This window comes from Schistocerca nitens, chromosome 1 (genome assembly GCF_023898315.1).
Source record: "Schistocerca nitens isolate TAMUIC-IGC-003100 chromosome 1, iqSchNite1.1, whole genome shotgun sequence".
Taxonomy (NCBI): Eukaryota; Metazoa; Arthropoda; class Insecta; order Orthoptera; family Acrididae; genus Schistocerca; species Schistocerca nitens.
The window spans coordinates 1,069,138,519-1,069,160,253 of NC_064614.1; positions in this window are offsets into that span (position 1 = coordinate 1,069,138,519).

A 21,735-nucleotide genomic window follows, 5' to 3' on the forward strand; every position below is an offset into this window, starting at 1 on the left:
GTGTAACACACCTGTGGACTGTTCCATCAAGTAATATGCCGGAAGAAACTGAAGAATCACTTTTCAGTTGCATACCTGCATGCTTTGCTGAAATAACACTCGTGGCAGAAGAGAATTGTAGCTCAGGGAGGATTTCCGTTAACCATGTGACACATTGTCACACTGTCGACTGTTGACAAAGGTGCAAGCATACGGTGTAAGTTCCCTGATATGTGAGTGGCTCGAAGACTCCTTAAGTAATCTAGTTTCTTGCCCTCGACGGCGAATGGTCATCAGAGAAGAGTATCGTCAGGGGTACCCCATGGAAGGTTGATTGGCCCGATGTTATTTTACATACACACAAATGATATAGCGGACAGGGAGAGCAGCAGTCTGTGGCTGTATGCTGAGGATGCAGGAATGTGTAGTCATTGAGTAGCTGTTGGAGGATACAAGGTGAATTAGGTAAAATTTTTAGTTGGTGTGACGAATGGCAGCTAACTCTAAAAAACTCAAATGGCTCAAAGCACTATGGGACTTAGAACTACTTGAACCTAACTAACCTAAGGACATCACACACATCCATGCCAGACGCATGGTCGCGCGGTTCTCGACTGAAGCGCCTAGAACCGCTTGGCCACATGGGCCGGCAGCTAACTCTAAATGTAGAAAAATGTAATTTAATGCAGGTGAGTAGGAAAAACAAACCCTTAATGTTCGAATCGAGTGTGCTGGCCGATACAGTCATGTTGGTTAATTACCTAGGCGTAACGCTACAAGCCGGCCGCGGTGGCCATGCGGTTCTAGGCGCTTCAGTCCGGAACCGCGCGACTGCTACGGTCGCAGGTTCGAATCCTGCCTCGGGCATGGATGTGTGTGTGATGTCCTTAGGTTAGTTAGGTTCAAGTAGTTCTAAGTCTAGAGGACTGATGACCTCAGATGTTAAGTCCCATAGTGCTCAGAGCCATTTGAACCATTTTGGAGCCATTGTAACGCTACAAAGCAGCAAACGGAGTGAGGATGTAAGGACTGTAGTAGCGAAGACGACTGATTGGCTTAGGTTTACTGGGAGAATTTTAGGATGGTGTGGTTCTCCTGTAAAGGAGACAGCATATGGGACTCTAGTGCGATGCATTGTTGAGTGCGGTTCAATGGTTAAGTGTTTGGGATCCGTACTAGATGGGATTAAAATAGACATCGAAGCAATTCAGAGGTGGGCTGCTAGATTAGTTAGCGGTAGGTGGCAACACGAAGCAGGTATTACGGAGATGCTTCGCGATCTCAAATGGGAGAGGAAAGGCAGCGTTCTTTTCGAGGAGCACTATTCAGAAAATTAAGATAACCGGCGTTTAAGGCTGAGTGCAGAACGATTCTACTGCCACCAATGTGGGTTCCGCGTAAGGACCACGAAGATAAGCCCCGAGTGATGAGGGCTAGACCGGAGGCATATAGACATCCGCTTTTCCTTCGTTTTATATGCTAGTCGTCGTCTAACCGCAGCCACCATACGGTGGCTTGCGGAGTGTGTATGTGGGTGTAGATGTGAAGTTTGGGAAATGACAATGACAGCTTTGGCAGACAAACTTCGACCGAGACATTAGGCCTTAGTTGATAAGAGCAGCGTCCTTGGAAGCTAAGACACTGAGTTAGTGTGACAGTCCGGCACACTGTTGCAGTTTGTCGGGGATTGCGGGAACACCGATTCCAGTCCAGTAACTGTGCGTGCTACACCCGTCCGAAATATCTAGAACAAGGACAACAAACTGAAACACAATTATATGTGAAATAATCAGTCCGTTGTCTCTGACTTTGACTGTACACACACACACACACACACACACACACACATACACACACACACACACACACGTAGACGTACACGCACGATGACAGGCTAAATATGTGAGAAATTCCCACGAGAATTGGAGCTCGTTCCCGCAGAGCAGCGGAAAAACAGCGTTCGTGCATGTACGAGGACGTTAAAAAGGCGTTGTTTGTTTTGGCAAGAAGGTCGGCTCGCTCGCTTGCTTGTTAAAGGAGTGTGTTTGCAGAGCGCCGTTAGTGATGGACGAGTAACGCGGGGAGCTCGCCAGACGAGAAGCGGTCGGCTTATCTGCGTGCGCTGGTGCCGCAAGCGGTGAGTCAGGCGTACCAACGCTTGTCTCGTGGGCAGTTATAAGCACTTGGGGCGCCGTTGTCGGAGATAACTTTTCTGGGTGATATGCTGGATCACAATATGATGAATGCCGAAAGGAAAACCTCGCAGGTCATGGTGTTACATTAAGGCCATTTGCTTGTGAATGCGCTTCAAAAAATCGATTTTTCTCTTCCATCTTAAATACGTGTTAAAAGTTTCTCGAAAAACATAGTAGGTAAAGGAACTAAGCTGGACATCGGGAAGCCGTTAAAGAAATCAGGTTAAAGACCGCTCAGTGTGCGTCTACACCCATGTTTCCGCAGCTTTCACACGTCAGTGTTGTCATTAGATTTCTGTTTGAGAAACATATAATATAAAATTGGTTTTTCAAGTTGGCGGCCCTGGTGTTAAAAATAGGCTTTTCTATGCTCTTATGTTTCCCTTGTATGATTTTGGTTTCCGAGTGTTATTTTCCTTATAAACTTTTCTTTGGTATGAGTTGTTGTTATTTTGTCATTCTCGAAAGGTATTATGCCTGCAATTTGTTTTCACTCTGAGGCAGATAGCAGCTGTGAAGTTCTAGAGTTACTGGAAGTATATTCTGGGTTTAAATAAGATAGTAACTGTTGGGAATTGAGTCCATGAGACTGGCCGAAGCTGAAAAGTGTGTCCTTGAGGCAACTAACGCGGCCAGGGTAACGAGGCGAAGCAATAAAAGGAGAGAAGATGACAAACATATAAACGAAGAAGATTATGTAACTAGAACGTATTAAGAACAACAGAGGTGAGTCATAGATCAAATATAACTTTGAATTTAAAGTCCTCATATTTGAATTTTCTAACACGTTTATTTTATGCAAAAAAATCTATTTAGGCTAGCGACCTGAAATTTTTTCGGATGTTTCAGGGCACTGTTTGGAGAGAGGTAAGCTACAGACAGTAACGTGCTATCAACAGGAAAGAAAATACATACTCATTAATTATAAAAATGTGCCCCTAATTTTGATTATGAGATGTGAATATTTCTTGAATAAGAACTTGTGATTGAAATAACATGACTGTAGTCTACTTTAGTCATTGCATAGATTCCAAGTATGGACCGGCATATAAAAATGTAATTTACAGATCTTCTCAAAAAATTGTATTAAACTCAATGTGAGAACTAATTTGATTGTTGTATATGTGCAGCAAAAAGCATTCGTAGTTTACTACAATTTTCATGCACTAAGAGTTCACGTTTTTCAAATAAAGCGGTGTAAATTTTCTAAAATTCTTAGTATCTTTCGAGGCGTTCAAAGGCAAGTTATGCCCTGATCCTTTCACAAAGAAACCCACTAGAGGAGATTGAGGAATTTAGCATGAAACCAACACAGCGATTATCAGAAATGATTACTGTTCAAATAAGTAATCGATTCAGCACCTTACGGCTGCTAACTACACCGTCGGGTCGAAAAATTGTGATACTGGATTAATAAAACATAGGGATAAGTTGTGGTTTTAAAGCTTAACCTCCCTCCACTTGAGCACAAGACACGAAACGTTCAGACAACTATGTGAAACTGTCAAAAAATCTTTCTAAAGCCAGCTCGCATAAATATTCCCTTCTTTAAAACTACCACTTTCGACAGACTTTGCTGTCAGTTTCAGGTCTTAAAAAATCTTTTGTGTTATGAAAAGCGTTCATTTTAAGTTGGACCTCACGCCAAATTTTAAGGTGGATAAAAAACAGCACATTGTAAAAGATTTGTGCCATTTTATACATATGACAAATTGACATATAACAAAAAGACTTTTAAGACATGAAGATGACAAATTCTTTCGAAAGTGGTTGTTTTAAAGAAGGAAATATTTATGCTATCTTGGTCTTACAAAGTTTTTATCAAGCGAAACAGATCACTCCTTCTGACTTCTCAAGTTGAGGAAATCCAATGCCAAATAGCCCTGCTTTCGGGATGTTATTCAACTGCCGCATCGGAAGTCGGTTGTGTCGCCAAAGCGTTGATCCTTCAAAGTGAATTTTTATTTTGTCGTGCAACAAGAAGAAATCCCATCGCTTCCATAGTTGCGGACGAACCATCTGAATGCTTTTGCACAACCAATCCGTGGCATGCAAATAATATTGGGAATTTACATAGGTGACGGTGGGAACCAATTCCTTGTAGATAAACCGTGAGCTTCAAGGAACACTATGTGCGTTGTCTTCAACATCGATTTTGTCATTCGCAACACCTTCGATCTTGAAAAACCATCAGCGGCCCATTCTGCACTTTGTTATTCTGTGGGAGGTTCATATTGGTAACACCAGCTCTCGCACTCGTGACGATTTTTTCGACAAAAGAACTGACCGCATTTTCATTTCATTCAGGTCGCGGCGGGCGCCCATCAGTCATTGTTTTTGTTCAGGGGTCAGGGTGTGCAGGGCAAACTTTGCACACTTTTTTCTTCTTCTAAATATTCTAGAGAATGTCTTGAATATTTGATTTAAGGATGTTCAGTTCTTTAGCGATAGCTATACATGGGTGATGATGGTCAGTTTCCAAAAGATCAAAATTTTCTCTGTTTCCGTCGGATGAACTTGAGGTGGGACGCCCTGACACATTACCGTCCTCGAGCGATAACTACCCTTGTTTAAAACGTTTAAAGCATTCAGGCGCTTGTGCAAGAGCTAAACAACTATTGCCGTAAACCTTGTGCATTGACTCAACTGTCTCCGTAACCGCTTCACCAAGTAAAACGTGAAATCGAATCACTGATCGTTGCTCCTTTGCGAGTTGTGACGCAACAATTTTGACTCAGTATGGCCGTGCATCCACTACTTAACACCACTTATCGCACTGTTTAACACGTCCTGCTCACATCTGTTGATTACAGTTAAGCTGCTACTGTAATTAATGCACGGACGGCGCTTATAAGCCAGGAATAAAATCAGGCTCGGAACTTCTTGGGCGGTCGGTGTATTGTCAAGAGTAACTTCCTTTAACAAGGTTACCTTAATAAAACTGGTCCGAAAAATGTTTCCTCCACTTCGTGACAAAATTGTCTAAATAGTGAAGATGTTATCTTCTTCTTTCGAAGAACCCATTTGGAGGGTACGATGAATCAACTTTGGCGACTCTTCACTGTATTAGATTTCCGTAGTTTCCAAATTTCCTTCATCCTTTTAGAGTGTTGTTCTCTTTCTTCTTGAGTCCACTTTCGTCTAGTTGTTTTCTTTCTCTCCTGAACTTCTGCCTTACTGAAATGTGTTCTGTTTTCTATTGTGTCTATTGTAATTCCTGCGTTTTCCATGTCCTTTTCAGTCTCTATGAACCTGAGGGCTTGGATTTGTAGCTGTTGAGTAATGTTAATATCCGTTTGGTTAATTTGTTGTTATCAATTCTGAATACATGTCCAAAAACCTGTAATCTTCTCTTCCGCATTACATCCATGAAGATATTATCATTATTAATCTATCGGAAACTACTGTGGGCAGTAGGAAATGTTGCTAAACTTAAAGAGACTCTGAAGAAAAATCGCATAAAATCTCCGTTGATATATGCGAGTGGGAGTTGAAGGACTTTCATGACGTAACATGAGCTCTGCATCTTTAGCTTAACAAATTACCTTTGTACGAGGGACATAGATTAAGTAATGCAACATACTTTTTTCCTCGTCAATTACGGATGAAAAAATGAGGAATTTGATGTGAGACATCGTGAAATATTCTCGCTTTAGTGATAGGTGTCTGTAACGAAGATGCATTCCAAGCTGAGTTTCTTTTGGTGGAAAACCAGAGCATCGCAGATATTCATACCCGCTTGCAGAATGTCTACGGACACTTGGCGGTAAATAAAAGCGCGTTGAGTCATTGGGCGAGGCTTCTATCATCATCGCAGAAACATCGTGGAGACACGTCCGACAGTCCGCGTTCGAGCTGACCACACACAGCCGGGACTCCTGCAGTGTTAAAATGTGCGTACAGTCTAATTTGAGGTGATCGATGGATCACAATCAAACACCTCGCTGCACAATTGGACATCTCTGTTGAAAGTGCTGACTCTTTCGTCCACCAGTTGAGGTACTAAAAGTCGTGTGCCCTTAGGGGTACCTCGCCATCTACCTGAAGACCACAAGCAGCAACTAAGAACCATCTGCGCGGAATTGCTTACGTGTTACGAGTCTAATCGTGCCAATTTTTTGTCGAACATTGTTAGAGGCAATGTAACTTAGGTTCATCGCTTAGAACCGGGAACAAGGCGGCAGTCCATGGAGCGGCACCACACCAACTCCCATCCGAAGAAAAAGTTCAATGCTGCACTCTCAGCTGGTAAAGCCATGGCGACGGTCTTCTGGAACTCTGAAGAGGAGCTCACGAAACTTCATTGGACTGTTGTTCCTCGTCCCCCCTGCAGCTGCGATCTCACACTTCTGACTTCCATATGTGTGAGACGATGAAGGCTGCACTCCAATACGTGGCTGATAGGAATGTTAATGATACAGCAAGACGCTCATTCCGACGTCTACCAGTAAAGTGGTACCAAGGGGGAATATAGGCCCTCCCAGTAAGATGGCGTAAGGCCTCCGCTTTGAACGGAGATTATGTTGAAAAACTGGGTTTTGCAGCCAAAAGAGTAGGGATTAATATGGTGTCTTGTACCCCTGAATAAAGCTAACCTGTTTTCAGAAAGTAAAGTGTTGCATTACTTATTGAACGCCCTACGTACACAGGTTGAAGCTTTGAAATAAACATGTGGTTAATGGGTTCTGCAACGAGTTTCTGTATGATTTGGTATTGGGAGTTTCTGAGCCTCAGTTTTTCATTACTTCTGAAGAGTCTGGTTTCAGCCTGTACGTGTATGTAAAGTCACAGAGCAAGCAGTACTTCGTATCACATAATCCACATCAGCATTCTGAACATCCGTTTCAATGTGTCGTGGTTCGTGCTTGGTATGTAAATGCCAAGCCAGTTTTATTTTTCCACTCTTACGATCTCGTCAGTGACTGGATTGTTTCTGTGAATAAATAAATGACAAAAACAGCAACATTATGATAGAAGAAGACTGTATTCTTCCCTGGAAACGCAGTCAACATGTGACTGTAGACGGCGCGCTTGGGCGTATTCAAAACCAACTGCTCCACCATTACGCACATGAGTATAAACAAAGGAGCCAGTAGACGTTTCACAAGACACGGGGCCACCAGTACCGGCCAGTGTTCTCCCAACAATGGACACGGCATGTTTGTTCGCCGCCGGTCTTCGCTTGGCACGCTATCCGCCCATCAGCGGACGTCCTATTCCGGTACTGCCGTGCAAATGGACGCCATTTCCGCAGATAGTCAGCAGCGGTGACCACGCGTTTGCTCTGAAGCCCCACTGGCCGGGGGTCCGCTTAGCTGCGGGACTGCAGTCTTCTGCGGTGACCCTCTAAGGCAGGGGTTCCCAAACTTTTCCTCCCTCGGATCAATTTGAGAATCCTCGTACTTTGATGGAACACTTTGTTTACTTTGAAGGTTACTAAAATTTTAAAAATGTGAAGAACCTGTTTTATCAGTTATTACTTCAATTTCAAATCATAAATAATAACGACAGAAATCACTTGTTTTGGCAAAATATCTAAAAAGTAACAGCTATGTTATTAACAATTTTTTGTGGAGCACTTATTCACTTCCCACGGAATATCAGTATCCCGAGAAACAGAATTTGGAAAACTCTGCTCTAACGTGGAGTACTGTCAGTATTCTTGAAATAATGGAACTTTGGAGACTCAGTAGTTTTCAATGACGACGGTGATAGATTTTGTCGAAGCTCGAGTTTATGTGAAACGTTGTAGCACTAAGAATGTTATAAAAACGTTCATTCTGGTGTTGTCCATCAGCAGCACACAGTGTGATAGTATACAGCATAAAAATCTTTGGCTTGGATTCATTTATCTATCAGACTATCCTCCAGCAGGGAAGGCGTTTCGGTCCCCGACGGATTAGTGTCGTCCGCAGCTCGTGGTCGTGCGGTAGCGTTCTCGCTTCCCACGCCCGGGTTCCCGGGTTCGATTCCCGGCGGGGTCAGGGATTTTCTCTGCCTCGTGATGACTGGGTGTTGTGTGATGTCCTTAGGTTAGTTAGGTTTACGTAGTTCTAAGTTCTATGGGACTGATGACCATAGCTGTTAAGTCCCATAGTGCTCAGAGCCATTTGGATTAGTGTCGAGGTCCGGTGTGCTGGCCATCATGTGGATGGGTTTTAAGGCGTTTTTCCATCTTCCTCGGTGAATGCGGACTGGTTCCCCTTACTCCGCCTCAGTTACGTTATGCCGGCGATTGCTGCGCAAACACTGTCTCCATGTTCGCGTACACCATAATTACTCTATCACGAAAACATTTGGGGTTACACTCGTCTGGTATAAGAGTTTCCCGGGGGAGGTCCACTGGGGGCCGAACCTCTGAATAACCCTGGGTTCAGTGTAGGGCGGCGGTGAGGTGGGTGGACTGCTTTGGCCTGTTGTGGGATTGTGAACCACTGAGGGCTACGGCGGGGCAAAGCCTCTTAGTCGTTTCCAGGTCCTCGGTGTAATACACAATCCTCCAGCAACTGTGTGAAATAATATCACTTCTGCTTTCACTGATTTTGTGCTGAAGATTTGGCCTTTCCTCCTGAAGTATTACAAACTTTGTGCCACCATTAATCCAGTGAGTTTCACACAGTGGGCAGGGGCCCAGATTAACGAGCAGAAATCTCTGCATTGATGTCGCTCTATTACATCTTGCGAAGGGAAACAGAACTTTATGCTAAGTATTTAAAAAGTTCATTTACAGGTCCAACAACAAAAGAACTCAGAACAAGCTGGTTTTCGGAAATGGGAAGGTACTGTATCAGATACTATGTTTGAAACGTAAGTTTGAAAACCAAAATGTAACCGGAGGTGTTTTCGTTCACATAAATGGGATCTATGTACTGTTAACCACTGTACACTGTCAATTAAACTGTATTATGACGAAGAAATACAAGCTTAGCCAGATTCCAAAGCGATGAGCTTCACATCATATTATCCTCTCATTCATTTCGATATAAACACAAACATGGAACATGTACCAAGCGACACCAGTCTATCCTTAAACGTAGGTAACATCGCCACTGGTGCTCAGGAAGAAACGTTTGCGAATGTAGTCAGAAACCTGTCACAAGTACAGATGAGGCTCAGTTTTCGACTACAAATTGTACCTTTGAAAACTAAGGTCTGCAACTTTCTTCTGAAGAACAAACAGGACAAGGAGACTGATAGTGATAAGGCATGGATTCTCTTTGAACGCCATACAACACAGAATCATTTAGATGTAATCGTAAATAGATCTCTGTCCGGAAAAAAAGCCTTGTGTGAACGCTGCAGCGTCTGCAGGAATCGCAGGCTCGCTTGTACTGAATGGGGAGCCTGATACTCTGAACTTGTATTTTGATAATCCTTTATCTGCACCAGAAAACCCATGTCCTGTTTGGCATTCGTCTTACCACGAAAAAATACACTTATAAAAATGCTGCTAGTTTACTTGTCGTTGGAGGCTAACTCATTGTGACCAAGCTAACTGCTTGTCAACTATTTCACGTTCAAACACTGAATGAGACGTATAAGTCACATAAAGGAGGCTAAAGCAGGTATGTTGCAGTCACGTCTAGTAAGTGGGAATCTGTTTTCCAAGTCACGAGTGAAGGCTAAATGTAGCGTTCAACGTCTGGCTGAAGGCTTTTGTGACTCACTGCCCAGTCTTAAGATTATACAATGAAAAGGGCAGATGCCACCAGATGTCTGGATTCGTTGCCCAACCTTAAAGTCTTCCAGCAAAAGATGAAACAACGTGGCTCACGTGGACACAGATTTAAATCTGGAGTAGGAAGGTAATAGATAAAAAAGTGAGATATGAAGCTGTCCGTACAAAATGACTCTTTGCTGTTGTGGTTCGCATGCTGAACGGTGCATAATACTCTCTGTCGTACACAATGAAGAACGTAGTGAAGTGAGCACCGAATGGTAATGAGCTTGCTAGATACCGTTGTAATGGGCTGTGACAGACTGGTCTCTGTTGACAGATGTAACACTTGTATACTCCAGTAATGTAATCTAAATTAAACGTTATTCATATTGTCATTTTGCCTACTTGGTCTTTCGCTTTTTGCAAGTCAGTTATCATTCGAATCATACATGCCGGCCGTTGTGGCCAAGCGGTTCTAGGCGCTTCCGTCTGGAACCGCGCTGCTGCTTCGGTCGCAGGTTCGAATTCTACATCGGGCATGGATGTTTATGATGTCCTTACGTTAGTTAGGTTTAAGTAGTTTTAAGTCTAGGGGACTGATGACCTCAGATGTTAAGTCCCATAGTGCTCAGAGACATTTGAACGAAAAATATCATCATCATCATCAGCCACATCTGTTAATAAATTGTGGCATTATTATCACAAATTGCTACGCAACAGTTATTCATTTTTGACGCCATTTTTTGCTTCATGTTATTTAGAGTATGCTGGATGCATTTGTTAGAAGAAAAGCTTTGCGTTTTTCTCACTGAATTGGATTGGATTGGATTGTTAGGGAAAGGAGACAAAACAGTGAGGTCATCGGTCTCATCGGATTAGGGAAGGACGGGGAAGGAAGTCGGCCGTGCCCTTTCAAAGGAACCATCCCGGCATTTGCCTGGAGCGATTTAGGGAAATGACGGAAAACCTAAATCAGGATGACCGGACGCGGGATTGAACCGTCGTCCTCCCGAATGCGAGTCCACTGTGCTAACCGCTGCGCCACCTCGCTCGGTGTTTCTTTCTCCTTGGAAAGGTGTTCAGCCGGTGTGGCATCCGGGTTATCTTTGTCGGCAGGAGGCGATCAGTGAATCCCCTTAGGGAGAACGAAGGTTTCCCGGGAGCTGGACACTTTTCAGGCAGGTAAGGCTGCAGTCTGCTTTGTGCTTTTGTTGCCAGAGCCGGCATGAGCAGAGTGCCCTGCAACTGTCATCCGCACAGAATAATTGAGCATCAAAAGATGGGCCACGAAGACGCCAGCTGACCATTGTGGGAATGTTCATTACTTTTGCTCCAAAATTAGGTGTTCCCAATCGCACCGCCACCGTCCTTGTGAAGTAGCTGACCATTCGATGGGACACTGCTACATTATTTCTCAATGGGTGTTTTGTATGCCAAGAGTGGGGTGTTTCCGGAGCATTTCCCCACTTTTAATGAAATAAGCGATATTCTCGTCCATCGCTCTGGCAACTGCATGGATCCATCCCCACCACATAGAGTTTGTTTTGTAAATTGGAAGATCTGTGTTTTGTGTCATTTGAAAGCCGTCCTCCGTTACGATCACTCGTCTCTCACCACCATTTGGTGTTTATAGATGCACATTTTGTTGATTTTGGGAAAACACAAGTGTCGCATTTGTGGCAGCGCTATCAGTATTCTGAGAAGCTCGCTACTTGATTACCTTACAACGCTACTTGTGTTGCTTAATTTCTTCAGCATTTTGGGCATTGTGTTCTATCGTTAACTCTGATTTCGCAGGCTGGCCAGATGAACAGATCTTTTTGCGTTTTCGCTATAGTCTTCCACACTTTTTGGTACCTCACCACATTATTAGGGTAATTTTATTTGAGTTTTAAGTAACTTAGTTCTCTGTTGATATTACTGCAATGTTTGTCAGTCATTAGAGCAAATAAATATCTGTTAATCTCAGCAGTGACTTGCGTTCCAAGGTCTTTTACATGATCCTGTAGTTCCATGGTTAGGTAACCCAATAACAACAAATAAAAATGTATTTAATAGTCGCAGCGTGATTCATATTGTGAGCAGATCGTTAATGGATTACTTGGTGATGCAACTTTTGTTGCTTAATTTGGTTTTGTGGCATATTTCTCTATTAACTTTGATTTGCGCTTTGTTGGTACAATCTTCCACTGATTCTAATGTCTCCAAACAGTGTTAGCGCAATTTGGTAATGTGATAAAAGTTTTAGAGAACTTTGTTCCGTCTTCATTTCTATTGCAGTTTTTGTCAGTTGTTATACCAAATAAATATCTGCTAATCTCAACCTTGACTTAGTTTCCAAGGTCCTTTACATTATATAACAGCTTTTCTATGGTTAGCTGATCCACTAATAATAAATATAACTTGGTGAACACCAAGTTTGTTGTTTTCACTATGATGGCATTATTGTTGGGCACAGTAGCCGAACGATCATTTATATCAAGAATTTAGAGAAAAGTATACGCATTGCAGTCTCCCGTTTCATATGGGCAAAATCTAATTTACTGTAACCAGAACTACACTTACGCACCGCCACTCTAATCCAGAACTGGGACGAAACTCTCAAAATTATGTGTTATCTACAATAACTGAGCTCAAGTATGCCTGTAACGTTTTCTCTCATGAGCAGCGGTCTTGGTGATGTTCAGCGAATTAACTCGTGTCATCTTCTGCAGGTCTTTGTCTAGTTTTCTGGTGGTCTTTCTCGTGGTCTGTTTTATGGACTCCATTCCAGCATCGTCTTCGTCCATAGGTCGCCATTTCTTTTAGCAACATCCCAGAAACATCGCTATTTCGTAGTGGCTGTCCTCTTCAGGAGATCTCTGACGTCAGCAATTGACCTGATGTCATCTATCCCTTTCTCTGTCTTTCCTTGTAATTCCCATGCCTCGCTGTGCATTTCTATGCTTCCGTCTTGTATAATCGTGGAGTGTCGAGGTCTCACACCCGTAAGTCAGCACGGGGAAGTCATATTTATAAAAAACCAATGTGCTTCAGTTTTACTACCGCGTTTGACCTCAAGACAGAGGGATGTGATCCAAATGTTTGCCAACCTAGTTTGATGTGTTGAAAGATTTCAAACCTTAGGTCTCCCTTCATACTTACAAGTCGGCCAAGATAGATGGTTTCTCTGACAGCGTCGAGTAGTGCATTTTTGAGTTTTACTTTTTCTATCGTACTCCATTTATAAGACATAACTTATTTCTTGGAAAGGTTTAGTTCCAATTGTCATTCCGAGGCGAGAACCTGTACTAGCGTCTCGATTTCTGCAAAAGCATCTGTCAGTTGCTCAGCGTCATCTGCAAATCTCAGATTGTTAATTTTAAGACACAGTTTACTGACCTGAATGGTAACAATGCGTTCAGTGCCATTCAACGAATTAATCTTTCAGGTAGACGACACTTTATTGCAACTTGCGGGTTGACAGTTTTTGAAAAGAATATAAAATTAAGCTTTTTATTCTGCGTGATCCTATGAACGGAATCAGAAGAATGATGGAAGAAATGTAAGACAGTGCCGAACGAAATGCGTTAATGACAACTATTACTTTTAACAGATTAGAACCAAAACTAATTCCATATTGGAACATGCACTAACAAAAGTTGACGTTAGTTTTCTAATCTACTTACCTATGGACTACCAGGCTAAACGAGAGGTCCACCTTTGTTTCCTCTTCGGTGGTATGAGTCACTTACCTGCAAAGAAAAAATGTGATACTATTATAGCACTGAGATTCATAATATTATGTTAATAATGAGGTAAGAAATGAAGACGTTCTCCACCGTATTGGAGTAGAGAGGAATATGGGAAAAACACTAAATAGAAGAACGGACAGGATGACAGCCGCTATATTAAGAAATCAGGGAATATGTAGCTTGCAGGGGATCTCAGAAACTAACTTAAACATGTAGTTACACGATACAGATCGATTCGCAACTACCGTGACGCATTGACAGAAAAGAGTACACATCTGTGTTTCTTGCAGACACAGCTCTGCTTCGGTGCCTCGCAGCGTGTGAGTGAAATGGGGCGGCAACTGCAAACGTACTCTGAAGTTGAAGTACTATTCTTGTAGGAAAATCATACAATTTGCACACAGATTCACCGCTTTAATCTGGTGGTATACTGACCTAACGCAACGTGGCTTCCAGAGCGGAAAAAAGTCTTTGGCGAGTCTGAGGACGACATGGGAAGAGGCGCTATTTTCCCAATATTCTTTAGAGGCACAGATGTATTAGTACTGGCGTCATGATATGCGGAACCATTGGGTAAGACTTCAGGACAAGGTTGGTGCTGATTGAAGGAATTCGTAAGTCACAACATAACGTCACGAACATCACGAGTCTACTCGTGTTACCTCTCACACGACAATATCCTGGCGCCATTCTTCAACAGAATAATGCTCGTCCACCCATGGTACGTGTCTCTGTGAACTGTTTGTCGTGGTTAGGAAGGTATCCACATCTCTTCTCAATAAGACATGTGTGGGACCAGTTTGGACGTCAAGGATGATAATGATGATGATGGTGATTTGTGGGCCGCTCAACATAGTGGTTATCAACGCCCATACAAACTCCCAATCTTTCCATCTCCAGCCTCGCCACTTCCCTAATGATGATAAGATGAGGAGGACAACACAAACATCCAGTCCCTGGGCGGTGAGAATTCCTAACCCGGCTGGGACTCGAACCCAGGGTCCCATGATCCAGAGGCAGCAATGTTGACCAATAGACCACGAGCTGTGGACTCGGACTTCAAGCCTACCCGACTCTATCAGAGATATCAAGAACCAATTACGACAGTTGTGGGTCAGCTTGCCTGAGAAGATGATAAAACATCTTGATGACACCCTTCTCAACCTAGTTAGTGGGTGCATTTAGGTCAGATTGGGTGTTAAGTCGTACTGATAAGTCATTTTGTAATCACTGCAATAACATCACACACCCCCTTAACCCGCGAAGTTTCCTCCTCCCATTCTGCTTGCTACACCTTTTCTTGTCAAGCTGTGTGTGTGTGTGTCTCTGTGTGTGTGTGTGTGTGTGATGGATGGGCAGAAACACACGAAGAGAGAGAGTTTAATGAAGGCAGGGTAAGGAAGAGGGTGTAACTACAGCGTGTAATTGTGAGTCAGAGAAGGAAGGCAAGAAGGCTAGAGAGGGAGTGAGAGAGACAGAGAGAGAGAGAGGGAGGGAGAAATAATGAAAGTGGCAGTGGGAGGGGGGAGGGGGGGAGGGGTTAAGGGGGGAGGGGGAGAGGGGGGAGGGAGTAAAGTAAATGGAGCTTCAAAAAAGGTAACTAATTCTGTATTAAAATGTGACCTAACATTTTACATTTTATAAACCTTGTATGTTGTGTGAAATTGTGTGTGTGTGTGTGTGTGTGTGTGTGTGTGTGTGTGTGTGTGTGTGTGCGTGTGTGTGTGGGATGAACAGAGAGGAATGGCATATAGGGGGAAGACAGTGGCGATGGAAAAAAGAGAAACGCTTCAAAAATTAGTTATCAAGTGCGTGACTGACAGTCTACTGCACACAGTCAGACAGATATCGCAGAATGATGGAAGGAAAACGCGTAATCTTCTGTAAGACTAAAGAAATGTTTGCACGAAAGAAATGTGTAAATATTAATGTTGTTTGCTGAAGAATGATCACATGATTGTTTAATAAAACAACTTGTGGGTCATGATGTTCTCCATTGGCTTTGAAGGACAATTTTCCTGGCGAGGCCGTGGCTAAAAATGTGTTTTGGAAATAGGAGTCCCACTCGTACACCTTGTTTTCCTTTTTGTCAATTCAGTTTCTAGTGTGAGGGTCTCAGCTCCATTCTCAAACAACGATAACCGCCATCGTGGCGATGTGTTATTCCGACCTGACGGCTTAGCTGATGGCAGTAATGATCACTTGCGAATGCCGCTGAGCCACTAGAACTAGTCGCAAAGAACGAAAGATAAATAAACAAAACTGAAAATAAAATGTAACTGGAATTTCTATTTACGGATAACAAAAGTAAATGTAACTAGAACTACAAATTTGGATGTACTACAAACAAAAACTGAAAAACTAGATGATGACATCGTCCGTGAGCACAATGATATAAAATTTCCAACTGAAAGAGAACAGAACAACCAAACTAATTTTCTGGATATAAAAATCAAAAAACAAAACAGTAAGTATGTGTCTGAATGGCTGGTTCAAATGGCTCTGAGCACTATGGGACTCAACTGCTGTGGTCATCAGTCCCCTAGAACTTAGAACTACTTAAACCTAACTAACCTAAGGACATCACACACATCCATGCCCGAGGCAGGATTCGAACCTGCGACCGTAGCAGTCGCACTATGTGTCTGAAATTCACCGTAAATCCACAGTAAATGACATTATCATATCCCAATCTTAAAACCACCCACATTCACAAAAGCAAGCGGCACCTTGACACATGCTTCATAGACTCAACACAGTGCCACTCAACAAATAAAACTAACAAAAACAACGGACACGGTAACGCAGACAGCCAAAAACAATGGTTACAATAGTAACAACATAATTAAAGGGAGAAACACACGGCGGGGTCAGGGATCTTCTCTGCCTCGTGATGGCTGGGTGTTGTGTGATGTCCTTAGGTTAGTTAGGTTTAAGTAGTTCTACGTTCTAGGGGACTGATGACCATCGATGTTAAGTCCCATAGTGCTCAGAGCCATCTGAGCCATTTTTTTTGGAGAAACACAAACAGAAAACACTAAGCCACAGACAGCAACACAGCAGAAACAAACACACTCACAAACGCTCAATACCATAACAGCTAAACAGAAGAATCATAAAAATGGAAGAGAAGACACAAGGTGATACACAATGGCATTTAAACACACTCACACATACAATCAGAAACAATTTCGAAACACAGGGCATAAACATGGTGGCATACATAACAGACAAATCTGTCCAAAAATAAACCTCAACACCTAAAACGAGAGACATATATATGAATTAGATTGTAACACTTTTGATGGCAGATACGTAGGACAGACAAGCAGAACGTTTGCTGTCAGAAACAAAGCACACATGAGAGTGTGGAAGTATGGCAAAGACCACTCCATATTTTCAGTATACCTAAGAGAACACAATACAAGCCAACCTGTATAGAAGAAGGCACTAAAATAATTAGAACAACCAATCAAAACACCTTGTAACATTGCAAGAAAATTACCACATATAAAGAAACCAAAGCAGAAAAGAAAATCCTGTTGAATGATCAAGTATGCATTTATGTTAATAGGTAAAATAGTAGAGTAACGCTCCAACAGACGATTATAACCATAACAACGACACCCAGCCCCTTTCCCCTCATTCGTCCGCGTACCCCTCCACAAATCATTTAAACGAAAACTCAAATCAGTTGAACACCATAACCATCAACCACTCTGACAGCTATTACAATCTCATTCAACTTTCTATAGCTCGCACCGACTAACCATCCCCCTCCCCCCCCCCCCCCCCCCCACACACACACACAATATACAGGGTGTTACAAAAAGGTACGGCCAAACTTTCAGGAAACATTCCTCACACACAAATAAAGAAAAGAAGTTATGTAGACATGTGTCGGGAAACGCTTAATTTCCATGTTAGAGCTAATTTTACTTTCGTCAGCATGTTCTTCCACCTACGCTCAATGGAGCACGTTATCATGATTTCATTCGGGATACTCTACCTGTGCTGCTAGAACATGTGCCTTTACAAGTACGACACAACATGTGGTTCATGCACGATGGAGCTCCTGCACATTTCAGTCGAAGTGTTCGTACGCTTCTCAGCAACAGATTCGGTGACCGGTGGATTGGTAGATGCGGACCAATTCCACGGCCTCCACGCTCTCCTGACATCAACCCTCTTGACTTTCATTTATGGGGGCATTTGAAAGCTCTTGCCTACGCAATCCCGGTACCAAATGTAGAGACTCTTCGTGCTCGTATTGTGGACGGCTGTGATACAATACGCCATTCTCCAGGGCTGCATCAGCGCATCAGGGATTCCATGCGACGGAGGGTGGATGCATGTATCCTCGCTAACGGAGGACATTTTGAACATTTCCTGTAACAAAGAGTTTGAAGTCACGCTGGTACGTTCTGTTGCTGTGTGTTTCCATTCCATGATTAATGTGATTTGAAGAGAAGTAATACAATGAGCTCTAACATGGAAAGTAAGCGTTTCCGGACACATGTCCACATAACATATTTTCTTTCTTTGTGTGTGAGGAATGTTTCCTGAAAGTTTGGCCGTACCTTTTTGTAACACCCTGTATAATATACTTTCTCTCTCCCTTACTCTCTCTTTCTCTGCCTGTCTGTCTCTCTCTTACACACACACACACACACACACACACACACACACACACACAAAGATATAAAGACAACAGAATTGAACAGAGATTAGTTTTCAGGTTGGTAATACGTACATAAACAAACGAAACGGGAAGACACATAAAGTGAACACACACAGTGATTACGACTGCAAGAAATCACATATTTACGTAAATAAGCAAAATGTGAATTGTTTTGTAATATAGAAATATCGCTTATCAGGACGAAACTGTATCATTGTAGACTGGTTGGAGATGCCTTAAAGTAATAGGCGAAACGCATCTGTCACAAATAATATACATTGCAGCAAGCAAAAGGCAGTTTTTATTTACAAAAATACTTAGAACATTCATTTTTGGAACATTTGTGATGAGAAAAGACGTATTCTATTAACGGAGATAATGAAAATCGTATGAAACACGAGAATATTCTATCGTAGGAACACAGGCAGCGGCATTCGCGTGATAATGCCTCTGATGTTCCTTGTTGCCAAGAGGAACTGAAATGACAGTTGGAGTATCTGTTTTTAGCAGTGCGCTGCCAAGGCGTCATGCCGGCAGTCCCTTTTGACGATAGACCACACAGCAGTGTTTCCCCCAGGCAGCCGCAACCTAGCCTTCACTGAGAGAAAGCGCACCCAACGGCAAGACGTGCGCGGAGGAAGACATCCTGTACGTGCCGCCAGGCGCGTCTTCCGGACACTGGCGAAACTCTGGCGCGATACCGTGGCGGAAAACCGCACAACCTGGAAACGCGTCCGCTATACCTGCGCTTGCCAAGGTCGAGCGCTGACGCTGCTTCCGAGATGCACGTCGCTGGTTCTCTGTACTGAGTAATGCAGTGATGTCACCCGTTTTAGATGCAATGCGTAGCTTAATACCGTATCGTACCTACCTTTTTACGGCTTAGTGCAGCAATTCGACGTGGTATGGACTCAACAAGTCGTTGGAAGACCCCTGTACAAATACTGAGCCATGCTGCCTATACAGGTTGTTACAAAAAGGTACGGCCAAACCTTCAGGAAACACTCCTCACACACAAAGAAAGAAAATATGTTATGTGGACATGTGTCCGGAAACGCTTACTTTCCATGTTAGAGCTCATGTTATTACTTCTCTTCAAAACACATTAATCATGGAATGGAAACACACAGCAACAGAACGTAACAGCGTCACTTCAAACACTTTGTTACAGGAAATGTTCAAAATGTCCTCCGTTAGCGAGGATACATGCATCCACCCTCCGTCGCATGGAATCCCTGATGCGCGTGTGCAGCCCTGGAGAATGACGTATTGTATCACAGCCGTCCACAATACGAGCACGAAGAGTCTCCACATTTGGTACCGGCGTTGCGTAGACAAGAGCTTTCAAATGCCGCCATAAATCAAAGTCAAGAGGGTTGAGGTCAGGAGAGCGTGGAGGCCACGGAATTGGTCGGCCTCTACCAATCCATCGGTCACCGAATCTCTTGTTGAGAAGCGTACGAACACTTCGACTGAAATGTGCAGGAGCTCCATCGTGCATGAACCACATGTTGTGTCGTACGTGTAAAGGCACATGTTCTAGCAACACAGGTAGAGTATCCCGTATGCAATCATGATAACGTGCTCCATTGTGAGTAGGTGGAAGAACATGGGGCCCAATCAAGACATCACCAACAATGCCTGCCCAAACGTTCACAGAAAATCTGTGTTGATGACGTGATTGCACAATTGCGTGCGGATTCTCGTCAGCCCACACATGTTGATTGTGAAAATTTACAATTTGATCTCGTTGGAATGAAACCTCATCCGTAAAGAGAACATTTGCACTCAAATGAGGATTGACACATTATTGGATGAACCATTCGCAGAAGTGTACCCGTGGAGGCAAATCAGCTGCTGATAGTGCCTGCAACCGCTGTACAAGGTACGGAAACAACTGGTTCTCCCGTAGCACTCTCCATACAGTGACGTGGTCAACGTTGCCTTGTACAACAGCAACTTCTCTGACGCTGACATTAGGGTTATCGTCAACTGCACGAAGAATTGCCTCGTCCATTGCAGGTGCTTCGTCGTTCTAGGTCTTCCCCAGTCGCCGATCAATTGCTTCGAACGTCTTCCTGTCGGGACACCTTCGTTCTGGAAATCTGTCTCGATACAAACATACCGCGCCACGGCTATTGCCCCGTGCTAATCCATATATCACATGGGCATCTGCCAACTCCGCATTTTTAAACATTGCACTGACTGCAAAAACACGTTCGTGATGAACACAAACATGTTGATGCTACGTACTGACGTGGTTGATGTTAGTACTGTAGAACAATGGGTCGCATGTCAACACAAGCACCGAAGTCAACATAACATTACCTTCCTTCAATTGGAACAACTGGCGGTGAATCGAGGAAGTACAGTACATACTGACGAAACTAAAATGAGCTCTAACATGGAAATTAAGCGTTTCCCGACATATGTCCACATAACATCTTTTCTTTCTTTGTGTGTGAGGAATGTTTCCTGAAAGATTGGCCGTACCTTTTTGTAACACCCTGTATAGCCGCCCACTGCTGCGACAGTGTTGCCAATGCAAGAGTTTGTGCACTAACTGACCTCTCGATAAATCCCCATATATGTTCGATGAGACTCAAATCGAGCAATCTGAGTGGCCAAAGAATTCGCTCGAATTGTCCGTAATGTTCTCCAAACCAATCGCGAATAATTGTGACCCGGTGACACGGCTCATTGTCACCCATAAAAATTCCGTCGTTGTTGGGAATATGAAGTCCAAAGAATGACTGCAAATGGTCTACAAGGAGCCGAACATAGCCATTTCCAGTCAATGATTGGTTCAGGTGGACCATAGGAACCAGGCCACAGCATTATGGAGTCACCATATAACGACATGTTTACGTAATGTGTATACATAAACATACAGTTATACAGGGTGTTACAAAAAGGAACGGCCAAACTTTCAGGAAACATTCCTCACACACAAGTAAAGAAAATATGTTATGTAGACATGTGCCCGGAAACGCTTAATTTCCATGTTAGAGCTCATTTTACTTTCGTCAGTATGTTCTTCCACCTACGCTCAATGGAGCACGTTATCATGATTTCATATTGGATACTCCACCTGTGCTGCTAGAACATGTGTCTTTACAAGTACGACACAATATGTGGTTCATGCACGATGGAGCTCCTTCACATTTCAGTCGAAGTGTTCGTACACTTCTCAACAACAGATTCGGTAACCGATGGATTGGTAGATGCGGACCAATTCCACGGCCTCCACGCTCTCCTGACCTCAACCCTCTTGACTTTCATTTATGGGGGCATTTGAAAGCTCTTGTCTACGCATCCCTGGTACCAAATGTAGAGACTCTTCGTGCTCGTATTGTGGACGGCTGTGATACAATACGCCATTCTCCAGGGCTGCATCAGCGCATCAGGGATTCCATGCGACGGAGGGTGGATGCATGTATCCTCGCTAACGGAGGACATTTTGAACATTTCCTGTAACAAAGTGTT